This window comes from Mauremys reevesii, linkage group 2 (assembly GCF_016161935.1).
Source record: "Mauremys reevesii isolate NIE-2019 linkage group 2, ASM1616193v1, whole genome shotgun sequence".
In the NCBI taxonomy this organism is placed as follows: Eukaryota; Metazoa; Chordata; order Testudines; family Geoemydidae; genus Mauremys; species Mauremys reevesii.
Window position 1 is genome coordinate 88,978,584 of NC_052624.1, and position 12,887 is coordinate 88,991,470.

Genomic DNA, 12,887 nt, shown 5'->3' on the forward strand with positions numbered 1-12,887 from the left:
ACAATGTATGAAACATGTTACATGTGTGAAGGCATTTTCCTTAAGTGTTCTAACCGTGTTCAGTGCATTAACAAATAAACCCTCTTCTTGGGCTTTGTCAATGACCACTAGATGCCCTAATTAGTAGAGTAAATGTCTCATTTGGAGCATCAAGAAGCTGGTGGTTTATAGACATGAGTCCTTGTAGACTCTGGAAAGGGATACTGATGGACTTGGAGGGATAGTGGTGAAATGTGTCCGGGGGAGCTTGGAATAAATGAAGGGGTGTGTGTGTGTGTGTGTGTGTGTGTGTGAGAGAGAGAGAGAGAGAGAGAGAGAGAGAGAGAGATGGATGAGGGGAAAATAGATTTATGGAGGAACTGTGGAGTGGAGTGCCTAGTAGCCTATACAAATTTTAAGCAATTCATCCTCTTTTCTGCTCCAGGCTTCATGCTGCGACCACATAGGTAGGGCTTGTGTGTGGTCTCATATAATCATCTGAAGGGACCTGTCCTTCTCCCTTCTGAAGTCAAAAGGAATTAGGCCATTGGTTTAAATAGGCGTAGGATCAGGCCCCTGTCTGTAAAGTTCTTTGAAAAGGTCCAGTGTTTTATAATAATAGCTCACTTAGCATCTATTAAGATGGAGTTGTAGTAGACCATGTCCTGGAACTTGCCTAGTGTACTTAAATAGAGCAAAATCCCAATGCACCTACTATTTTAGCTTTAGAAGTATGAATAATTAATACAGTGTTTAAGGGAACCCTGCCAATAGTGTTACTAGTGACTGGATGCCAAGAGAACTGTGTGACGGTTTCCCTGGGGTGCAATCTGGAACTGGGGTACCACTGATCCCTCTGGCATACCAACCTGGGCTCCCTCTCACACTGTGATGCTGTGACAAGCTGCAAACCTCTCCAGGTTCTGCACTTACACAGTCATCCTCAGGTAGGGACACACCCAGCTGAGTTACACGAATCCTTTTGCCAGCCACTCATGAACCAACAAGAGAGGCTCCAACCAATTCCCCACAGCTCCCCAGTCTAGGACCTCAAAGTTGTACCATCTTGCTCTGATCAGAAGCATGACCAGTGTACATTTATTACCCAGTCCACTCCTTCCTCAGTGTGGAGAGGACATGCACCAGCTTTTGTACACAGAGCAGATTTCCCAAGCACTTCATCCAAAACACATTGTTTTAGGTAAAATATAAAACAGATTTATTACCTATAGAAAGATAGATTTTAAGTGATTATAAGTAATAAGCCTACAAATAAAAATAAAATTGCAATCCGAGTTCTATAAACTAGACAGGAGTTTAATCAAGCAGTGTCTCACCCTGGTGGTATAATTCCTTAATACACAGGCTGGGATTTTCCTTTCCAGCCTGGGACCACCTCTCTAGTTCTGTCTTTGTCCTCCAGAAGTGTTTCCAGGTGTTGTGTTGTGGAGGGAGAGAAGCCAAGTGATGATGTCACTTACCCTCTTTTATAGTTTTTTATAGCTGGCTGGAAAGATCCTTTGTGATGTGAGTCAAGCACACTCCATTGTCTAGGTGCTCTCTCTGAGAAGTCTCCATTATACACAATCCCTAGGAGAGTCATTGTGAGTGCAGACCCCCTTTAATAGGCCATCATCAGCATCTGGCTGCTCCACTGTTGCACCTGAAAGGCTGGTTACGGGTGTTCCCAACCTCACAACACATTTCAGTAACACACACCTAGTTAAAACTTTGTAACTTCCTATACAATAATAGCACATACAATCCAACAGGATATTTATGTTCAACAGATCAAGCTTTTTAAAATGATATCTCACAAGGCCTACTTTGTACAAAACATATCATAATTATATGACAGTGGTGTATATGGGGGTTCCAGGGTGCTGCTTTGGGGTACAGAGTGTCAGAAACTGCTCCACTACATGAGGTTCATCCCCATTGTGTTTGGTCCTAATAGGCTATTTTTACATTTTGTTTCCTATGGTTCCTGTGTCTTGCAGAGACACTGTTCAAATTTAAGAGGTTTTCGAAATAAACTCAGCATAAGGCTATTGTTTTCTTTTCTTTTTCATAACAAACATTTCAATTCTTTTTTTAGTAGCTTTGAATTTGAAACACCTTTCCCTAAGCTTTGTATCCCAGGGAGTTTCATTTCTTCCTAGTTTAGTTCAAGAGTATTAGAAACTATTTCTGGCTCACACACTATCGGAGGGCACCCTCTTGTCTCTGTTTCTTGAGAGACTACTCCCCCCTGCCTGCGGTTATTTCCAAATGTGCATACTAACTCCAAGCCAATGACATATGAATGAGTTTGAAAGTGGGCAACTCACATTAGCCATCCAGCCCTACTCAAGACCTTTCCTTCAGAATCACTATACTTCATAAGCTGTGATCACAATCGGGATGTCACAGTTTCCACCACACTCTATTCGCACCACCTCCCAGAAGCCTAATTACTGATATGAAGAGTGATTGGCATCACCTCACCAATTACATTTCTATCTGGGCTTTAACTTTCTTCCTTCAGAGTGACAATATGACTTATTAGTATCAGGATGAGTTTAGAATTCAAAACAGGAAGAGAAGACTGCATAGTAACAGATTAACTTTCAATGACTGTCAATGTAATTTCCTATGTAGCATTTTTCTTTTCCCTCTAGCCTCCCCTCCTATTGTTACTTTACCTCGCAAGCACAATTATGAAAGGAAGCTTATGAAAGGAAACAGAAAATGTGACCATTCACTGTAGTTATTTAATGTAATTCATGTATGTCTCAGTTCTAGGAATTGCTGAGTGTCCTCTATTTGAATGGGAGTTTGTGGGAGCTGATAACATTCGGCATCGTGCAGGATCCTACTGTATGGGGTAAGATCAGAAAATGTTCAGATATTTTTCTAGCACAGCTAGTTGACTTTTGTATTTTGACATATTCCTGTGTTTGAGCCCTGGTGTTGAACTTCAGAATAATCTTTTTTTACTTAGGCTTTTCCCTCATTCATTGATTAAGCCCATCTGAGGCTTGAAAGCATGACCATCTTTGAAGTATGGCCATCCCCAAAGGCCACACTTGAGCTTGGAAGTAAACCTGGAGTGATTCATGCTTGCGCAGCCCAGCCCACCTTTTAGAACTTTGTTACTTTAGCTCCTGTATCACCTGTTTCAAATAATACTCAGAAATGGCCTATAACTATGCTTCCATCCCAGGAGAATCTTCCACTCAGAAAGGTGTGAGTGACTTAATTCCCCCTCAGTAAAGCTTGTAGAACATGCCAGGTGTCTTTGGCAGCAGGCATGTGCCCGACATACCATTGTGTGGAATATGCCCATTAAACTTCAGAATAACACCAACATCTCATCCCCAATGCCTCTCAAAAATCTTACAAATTGGCAAAGGCCATTTACAGTAGGAATCTTTATAGCAGACTCACTGAATTCTGTGAGACCGGCCTTTAGCAGATGTAAATCTCTGTAGCTGCATTGGCTTCAATAGAGCTATGCTGATTTACAGCAGTTGAGGAACTGGGCCTAAGTTTATTGGCTCATGCTGCCTGTGATACCATGTATAAACCCCACGCTGGTAGATAAAGAGTTAACAGGTGCTTCAAGGCTCATTTAGCCCACTTGGTTACACCTGGATGGTGCATCAGGCTTAATTTCTTATCAGATCCAGCTGGGGAAGAGTTAGGCTTGTGTAAGGAAGGAGCTCAGCAATGAAAGAAAAGACCCAGGAGAGAAGGGGTCTAGAGTTCCTGCTGTCTGGGAAGACCACTATGGGGGAAGTTACAGGAGTGGAGTTAGCCCTGTGGTGGGCCCTGAGTGAAGGGCAGGACTCTAGGGAGGTGGCACTATGGGTTGGTGCTCTGGAAGAAGAACAAGGAGCTGGGGAGAATTTAGGGAGATTAAAAGCAGGAGCCCATGGTTGGCAGCAGTGCTTTAAGATGTGGTTGGTTTCATGCAGGGCCATATTTACACCTTACGTGCCCCTAGGCACAGCACCTTCAGCGCCCCTGTGCCTACAGCTGACCTTCGCATTGCACACGGTTCTAGAGAGGTAAGGCACCCCTAGAATGCCGGTGCCCCTACTGTGCCTAATTGGAAATCTGGCCCTGGTTTCATGTAGGATTTCTGAATTCTTCTCGGGACAAGATTGGCAGCCTGTTTCACTGAAAGAAGAGTGGGACTGAAGATGAGTCCAGGAGGAGTGAAAGATTTTGTATGGATGACTAGTATTGTATTGGACATTGATGCCCTGGAAGGGCTGAGACTGTTAACTTATCTCTAAGGAAACCCCATTTTTAGTGTAGTAGGACTGGAACAACTTGGGACTTCAATGTGCCAATTCATAATTGTAGTTGTAGTGAAATTCCACTTATAGAAACACTGGGTTATTTTGGGGTGGTGGTGGGGTTGGGGAGAATGGACTTCACAATGGATCAAATCCCTGGAGCTGCTGACTACAAGCATCTTCCATGTGGCCACATTCTGAGAAACTACAACCGCCATTCAAATGGATAGGTTCCATACTATCCATTTGCTTCAATGGGAGTTTTGCCATTGATTTCAAAGTGAGCAGGATCAGGCCTAAGTGTATAGATGCAAGAGTTCCATAGTATTGTATGGATTGTAATATATACCATGTTTTGTTGTCAGGTGGTTCCAACTCCCAATTTGTAATATTGCACATGTCAATATGAACTAGATACAGACTCTACAGGCTGTTTCATGCATACCCTTGTCAAGGACTGAGATTTCTCCACAGTACCTACTATAAAAACAGTTTAATTACTTTCAGTGGTGTTACTTCAGGTAATGAGGTACAAAAAAACCCCACTACTTAAGTGATAACCTGAATGTCTCTCAAAATATAGTCACTCCTTCTATAAACTACCAACGATTGGTTGAGGACATTCCATTGAAGTCTATGGGAATGTTGCTATCAACTTGAATGGAAGCAGATGTGAACAGTTCTGACAGTGTGTTTCAAATGAGAAACCCTTTCTTGGGTTATGAAAACAAGTTGGACCAGTTTCCACTATTGGAAAGACGGAATGGGGGCAATCATTTTTAAAATGATTGAAACCTTTTAAAGTTATTATTATTGGCATGTCTGTAGCTAAATTATTGCTGAAATGAGTTGAGAAACTCCTGAAAAGGTCAATCAAGATATTATCACTGACTGCAAATTAAGCAGGCAAGATAATTCTGATCTCTGATATGTATTTGTTTAGGTTATTTTCAAAGCCTTTCAAACAGTTTTTGATAACCATATACATGTTAGTTTTGATGCACTTTTAATCATGTCTTGCTTACACAACATAAATTCACTAAATTTACATATTTTCTGTTCTCATAAAAAAACCTTAACTCTATTGAATCTCTGTGCAGATTTTTTTTTCTATTTGATTTCTCAGCTGGTGCAAGTTCATATCTCAGTGGAGCTGACAGTTGACACCAACTGAAGATCTGTCCCAGTGCACATCTTGTCTTAAATACATGTTCTCTTTTTTCCAATGTTTAGAAAATGCTAATGATGTGTATGGGAAAGACAGTGGAGCATTGTCCTGAGACTCACAAGGCCTGGGCTCTATTCCCAGCTCAGCCACTGGCCTACTGAAGTGACTTGCCCAAGGTCACCCCCCACACACACACCTTTCTGTGCCTCAGTGCTTCATAAAGCACACGAAGGCCAGGTCTACAGTACCATAATCCTCACATCTGCACTCAAAGTATCTAATTTGCTTCTTAAGGAGAAAACTGGTTGCAAGAATCATTGGGCATTATCGATTAAATATTCACATTTCATTGTGACTGCAAGTGGAGCCAATGATCTGTGAGCCACTGTACTGGTGTCTGAGGCTATATCTAGACTAGGAAAAGGGCTAAACCAAACCTCACTACAACATTTTCCATAGTGTAGACATTGATCAACCCTCTTTGCTTCAATCAAACTGGCGTGGATCAAACCTAGGAGGTAAAAGATGGTAAGCTGAGTCAACACAAAGGGAAAAAGACATGGTTGGGGTCAGGTTTAGTTAACATGTTAGCTAACAATTACCCAAACTCCTCTGTGCCAGGCCTAAAGTGTGAAAGATTCCTACAGAATGGCAAAAAGCATTAATAACTAAGGCTGGTCAAATCTCTTCTATTGAAATTTATTTTGTGTGTGTATGTTTATTTTTTGTTTCTTGGGTCGTTTATTTTTTACAAAATAAGGGAAGTGTGTTTTCCTTTCAATTTTAATCAGAAAACTGAAATTCTGGGAGGGCAAATAATCAAATTTTCAGATCTCAGTTTTTGGATGACAGGTCAATTTTTCCACTGAAAATGTAAATGAAATTTTCTATGGGGGGCGTGGGAGCGGAAGGAAATCCAGCCAGGACTATTAACAAGACAGTTTCCTGCTGCATTTAGGGGCATAAGGCATCCATATTAGGGAAAACTGCCCTCTGCTGCTCATTCCTGTGTCTGTGGTGAATTTCAGCGCTGTGTCTGTTTGTAATAGTGGATAGTGTGAAAGAGTGGTATGTTGTGCTATGAAATAGCTACAAGATCTATAATCTGTTGCAGTAATTCCTTTTTTTTTTTTTTTTTTGAGGCAGGGAGAGTTTCCTGTTTCTGTCAAGAACTTGAAGTGCCATGCCTGAAATAACAAGGCCTTTCCAACTACCGTAATTCCTCAGTTTAGAATATTGGAATGAAGGGCAGGGGGGAAATAACGAAAGAACAAATAGATACATGCTGTACAAGAACTGCTTCAATTCATCTATCAGCAGATTTTAAATATTTTACATAATGTTGCCTACAGTTGCCCAAATCTAACTTAAATTGGCATTTCAAAGGGGAGTTCTGATAATCATTTTATTTTATTAATTTAATCTTCTAAAGAAAAGGGAAAAAGCTTGAGAAATAGCTAATTAACATCTATCAATGTATATCTTCAAAAAAGTAAACAATAAAGAAAAATCAAAGCCACTATATACACATGCATTTTTTCCCCTTTTACCCTCTGAAGTCTAGGATCTCTAATGAATCCTCATTCTGAGGAGGATATTAATTTCTTCTCTTATCCCAGAGCAGTAATTCAATTTAGAGTCTAAAGTTATTTCTCATTTTCATAATCATAGAAAACCCTTCTCCTAAAATTGTAACCTATACTGGGTACACGTTCTGCAGCTACAGAAACCATTTACTTTTCATCACCTCATATCTCCCTGAAAGGATCTGTGACCTAATAGCAATAAAACATTTTCTTTATCTTTAATTTCCCCCCTCCCCCCAAAAAACCCCCTCCTGTCTGTACCAAGAAGAACAGCTAATTAACCATGATTGTGCTACATCATTCTCCAGCAAGTTTTCCCCTTTCGGTGATATGAGAGACTTTGAAAACTTGGCTATGGACAGGATAAGCAATAGATAGACTCAAATTTTATTTCTAAAACTGTTTAACAAAACAATGTATCCTTTTTGCTGTGTTGGATTTCCTTTGATTCCTTCACGCTGAGAACCCTTTTGATTTTACTCTATTTACTGTACAAGTTTTTTTTTAGCACTTCCATTTATCTACAAACAGAATTTTCCTTAATCATCTTTGAAATGTTTTTAATATCTAGTTTGGTTTTAGTCATAACACAACTTACAAGCAGCAAGTGTGAACACTTGATTATCCATGGTTCAAAAACCTCATGTTTCTGCTCATACTATTCCTGCATTACCTTAATGTCTTCAAGGATGGTTTTCAATGTGCTCTCCGGAGCACTGTTACTCATGGTATTCATAGCTTTGTGTTTAAAAGGCCAGGAGGGAGCACTGGGTCAGCTAATCTGATGGCCTGCATAACACGGGTCACAGAATTTCATCCATTTACTCCTGTACTGAGGCCAATAACTGGTTGGGCTCCTGTATTGAGCCCATTTCAGATTTCCATAGGTAGGAACAGTGTGACCTGTTTCTTGGACAGAAAGTGGCTAACTTTTTGCTCATCTGATGGAAGTGCTGCATACAGACCAGGACCATCCTTCTTTTAATCTTCTGTCTCTCTTGGGGCTGTGCCCATTTTCAAAGCCCTTCCCCCAAATAGATAGCAAACTCTGTGGGGCATATTGTCCCATAATGGAAGAAGGGGAAAATGATACTCCACAAGCCATTTTAACACAGGAGCATCCAACTTTGCAATATGATCAGCAACCCATCCAGGTTATGTGGTTCCATTAAGAAAAGATGTTCCATATAAAGAGAAAGCAACGTTTAGCAAATGTTTGGAAGCATGCATGCAAATGCTTGCAACATCTTGTGAATCAACAAGTAGCAAACTGCCTGTAACTGTAGACATCAAGTCAATCCAGTGTGAGAGATATCTATTTTGCTAAGCACAGAGGGTAATTCAAAGTTCTAGTGGTTTCATTGAAAACTTGTACTTGGAAATGAGTGTAATTGCCTTACTGGTTACATTTTTAGGCTGGCATTACTAGCTTTGCTTGTAACTCAATATCCTGGTTACACTAAGAAATAGACATATTGGGCTAGATCCTCGTCTGATGAAATGGGCTTGGCTCCATTGGAAACAATAGAACCATGCTATTATTTGCTGAGGATCTGGTCCACTGTTTCTACTGGTATACTGGTTAAATTTGGACACACGTAATGTTTTACTGCTTATATTGAGTACCATTGTCTCAGCATGGTAATATATTGATTTATCTGGTTATGCTGGGAAATGGGTACAGTACGTTTGCTTCAATAGAAAATAGGTATTCTACAGTTTCTTGTCAGTTTTCAAAGCTAATCAGTGAACAAATAGTACCCAGAAAGTCATGCCTGGAAAACGTGTGAGCAGAAGGCAAGTATATATAGAGAATGAAGTCTTGAATCACAGTAGATAGAATAACTTATTACAGACTTTAAGGTCAGAAGGGACCATTATGATAATCTAGTCTGACCTCCTGCACAACGCAGGCCACAGACTGTCACCCACTCACTCCTGTATCAAACCTATGTCTGAGCCATTGAAGTCCTCAAATCATGGTCACTCAGTCATGATATGATGTGATCTGTGTTGAAATATTAAATACTCTTGTATGCTTTAGCTAACAGGTGTGTGTCATAAGTCATGTTACTTGCCAGCTCTGGACTGGTGTTCTCATTTATGTATGGTACTAGAAAGGGTCTGTGGAAATATGCTATTGCACATACACAGCATAAAACACAAAGGAACAGAGACTGCATCCAGGGGCGGCTCTAGACATTTCACTGCCCCAAGCAGGGCGGCATGCCGCGGGGGGGCGCTCTGCCGGTCGCCGGTCCTGCGGCTCCAGTGGACCTCCCGCAGGCATGCCTGCGGACGGTCCGCTGGTCCCGCGGCTCCACTGACCTGCGGACGGTCCACCGGAGACGCCTGCCGCCCTCCCGGCGACCGGCAGAGCGCCCCCCGCGGTATGCCGCCCCAAGCACGCGCTTGGCGTGCTGGGGTCTGGAGCCGCCCCTGACTGCATCCATATCCATATCCAGCTCTGCATTTGAAATGGATCCATCAGACTGTGTTCATTCAGTTTCCCCCACTCCTGCTACACAAACCAGTGCATCTGAGCTCCGGTAAGTGTAGCACAAAGTCCTTACAACAGCCATATCTCAAAAATCATGTCAGCTTGTTGCCAGTACAAGTTGTCCCCGAAAGAGAAATGACCACAGCCCACTGCCAATATTCTGATATCACATTCTGATGTCCAGGAGCTGTTCCAGCCTCTCCTGAGGCTGATTTAAATTGCACACAGCTTGTTCCCTGTTTATGCACTGCTTTTGGAGTGGAGCATACCGTTATAAGCATGCCATCCTTTTCTCTGGAAGGCCTCTCCTATTTGGCTTATAAGAGGTAAGCAAATTGTGCACATCACATTATATCCCACCTGCCTATTCATAAGATAAATATGGTGACATTTATTTTACTATCTTATGCTTTACTAAAGGAGGATTGAGTGTAACCTGCTCCCTTCTGTCCAAGTACACTTATTCTTGCTATTTTGTGGAAATGTGACAGCAATGGGCAGGGCCTCCCAGAGGATTCTGGGGGTCTGGGGTCTTCGGCGGTGGGGGGCCCCTGCTTTGGCGGTAATTTGGTGGCGGGGGGCCCCTTCCATTTTGGGACCCGCCCCCGAAGTGCCCCGAAGACCCGCGGCAGGGGCCCCCTGCCGCTGAAGTGGGACCCGCCGCCGAAGTGCAGCTGGGTCTTCGGCGGTAATTCAGCGGCGGGGGGCCCCACCGCAGGTCTTTGGGGCACTTCGGCGGCAGGTCCCGGAACGGAAGGGCCCCCCGCCGCCGAATTACCGCCGAAGACTTGGCTGCATTTTGGTGGCGGGTCCCAATTCAGCGGTAATTTGCCAGCAGGGGGTCCTTCCGCCCCAGAGCGGAAGGACTCCCCACCGGTGAAGACCGGGAGCGGAAGAAGCTCTGGGGGCCCGGGCCCCGCAAGAGTTTTCTGGGCCCCCCAGAGCGAGTGAAGGACCCCGCTCCAGGGGCCCCGAAAAACTCTCGTGGGGGCCCCGGCAGGACCTGGGGCCTGGGGCAAATTGCCGCTCTTGCCCCCCCTCTGGGCGGCCCTGGCAGTGGGTAACTGCAGATTATTGGTGCTCTGGCTAGGCACATTTCTGTAGCCTTTATATAGTGGATATACAACCTCTTTAGTTAATGTGTGATAACTAACAATAGGAAAGTTATGCAACTTCATCTAATGGCTTCCTGTCTCCATTATAAATCTATACGTTTGCTTTTAGTTTCTCATCACAAAAAGATGGATTTTATTCATTACTGCGCCAGATTAAATTTCTTCCTCAAATTAGAATGAGGAGTTGGAATCTCTTATTATATCTTCGCATATTCTTGGCTTCTTGAAGTTTCTGCCGTTCTGAAGTTGGAGACCAACGATTCTGATTCACACCTATAGGAGAACATATCCTCGGTTTACAAAGGAGGAGTACACGCACTGCCATACATTCATAGCAGAGATCATGGATGCCTTGTGCTATGCTGTACACATAGACATACTAAGACAATCCCTGCCCCAGAGAGCTCACTGTCCAAATAGGATAATACACCTCTACCCCAATATAACGCTGTCCTCAGGAGCCAAAAAATCTTACCGCATTGTAAGTGAAACTGCGTTATATCGAACTTGCTTTGATCCACTGGAGTGCGCAGGCGTGCCCCCCCAGAGCACTGCTTTACTGCATTATATCTGAATTCATGTTATATCGGGTCACGTTATATCAAGGTAGATGTGTACTTCCTTCTTCCCAACCCTTTGTCTTGACCAGCTCCCTTTGTCACATGGAGAACTATGTGACAGATGTGGTGACTTACACAAGGTCAGAAAGAGGAAGTCTGTGACAGAGCCAGGAACTCAACAGATCCTTCCTGAATTCCAGTCTACTGCCTTAACCATAAGACTGTTCTCCCCCTCTCCATTCCATTGGAGAGTCCACCAACACCACTGGCCCTTGCTTAAAGTACAGACAATATCTGTCAAACCAGTCAAATCTTTGACAATGAATCAACACTTTCAATGCAACTACTGTAAGGTGGGGAGAGAAAGCAAATCATCTCCCCCTCCCCCTACAGCATAGACAGGCTGCAAATAATATTCTTGCTTCGTGTTGTAAAAGTATTTTGAGCCATGTTGAATGGGATTCATCAACTTTAACTCTCGACTTTTGCCATCCACAATGGAAAAGAGAAAAGGGTATCTGCATCTGTTTTCCACTTGGCAGATCATATCTGGGATATTTTCCATTCTGGTTGAGCCACATAATAATAATGTCTGTGGAATTGGGAGTGGGGAATCGTTAAAGAAAGTGCTTCTTGATTGCATGTGTGATTTATGTGAATGTATTGCATCTGTTTAGTGATACGGGCATATATAGCCACCTGTCAAGATCTTGTATTTTGTGGAGGCATATAACAGAATTTGTACAAATTGGCTGCTGAATGAGATTATACTACTCAGATATCTGAAAGCATGAATATTCCCATTGAACATACAAGTTTCTTTACATTTAATGTTCTCTGTAGGTTATCGTGGTTTCAGTTTTTAGTTGATAAGATAACAACAAGCCATCAGCATTAATGAATTTTGTTAATTACTGTCCCTTTATTTCATAGGTGCTGGAACTAGGGGAGCTGCCACAGCCTCTGGCTTGAAGTGGTTTCCATCATATCCAGGGTTTACAGTTTGGGTCAATGGCTCTCAGCACCTCCACTATAAGAATGGAAAATCATCCCTTTCAAAGAATACAATATTTCTGTGGGTGGTGTATGTTCACATTCCCATTCTTTGGATGTCTGTGAGCTTTGGCAACCTCCTAGTCAGCATCACCCAATGGGGCTACACAGGCCCTTTCTCATGGCACTGGGTGCTCAGGGCTGGGCACAAGGGGCATGTGGCCCCAGCCATCTCAGCTGTGGGTGAAGGCACAGATCCAAAAAGGGACTTTGGCATTGTGATGCTGAGCGTCTCACCCCTCCCCTGCCCCGTTTGATGATATAAGAGCTATGGGATAATCTGAAGCAGGGCTCTCTCAGTCCCTCCTGTTGAAGCTGTTACTCTGTGTATAAATAGTCACTGGAGCGAGGAACTGGACCCTGAGTCTCCCACTTCCCAGGTGGGTGCTAAGCACCTGGCTATAGTCATTGTTTACCCACATGGAACTCTCCTGAGAGGTAGGAGATAGGATAATCTTCTCATCAAATAGATGGGGGGAGGAGGGGAAGTGAGCCCAGATCTCCCTCATCCTGCATGGATCCTCTAACTTCGTGGTTCAGGAACCAAATTAGCCATCAGCATTACCCAAAAGAGACACAGTAATGTGAATTTAATTTTTCATTTACTATAAAACTATATTCATATTTTGTTTTTTTATAT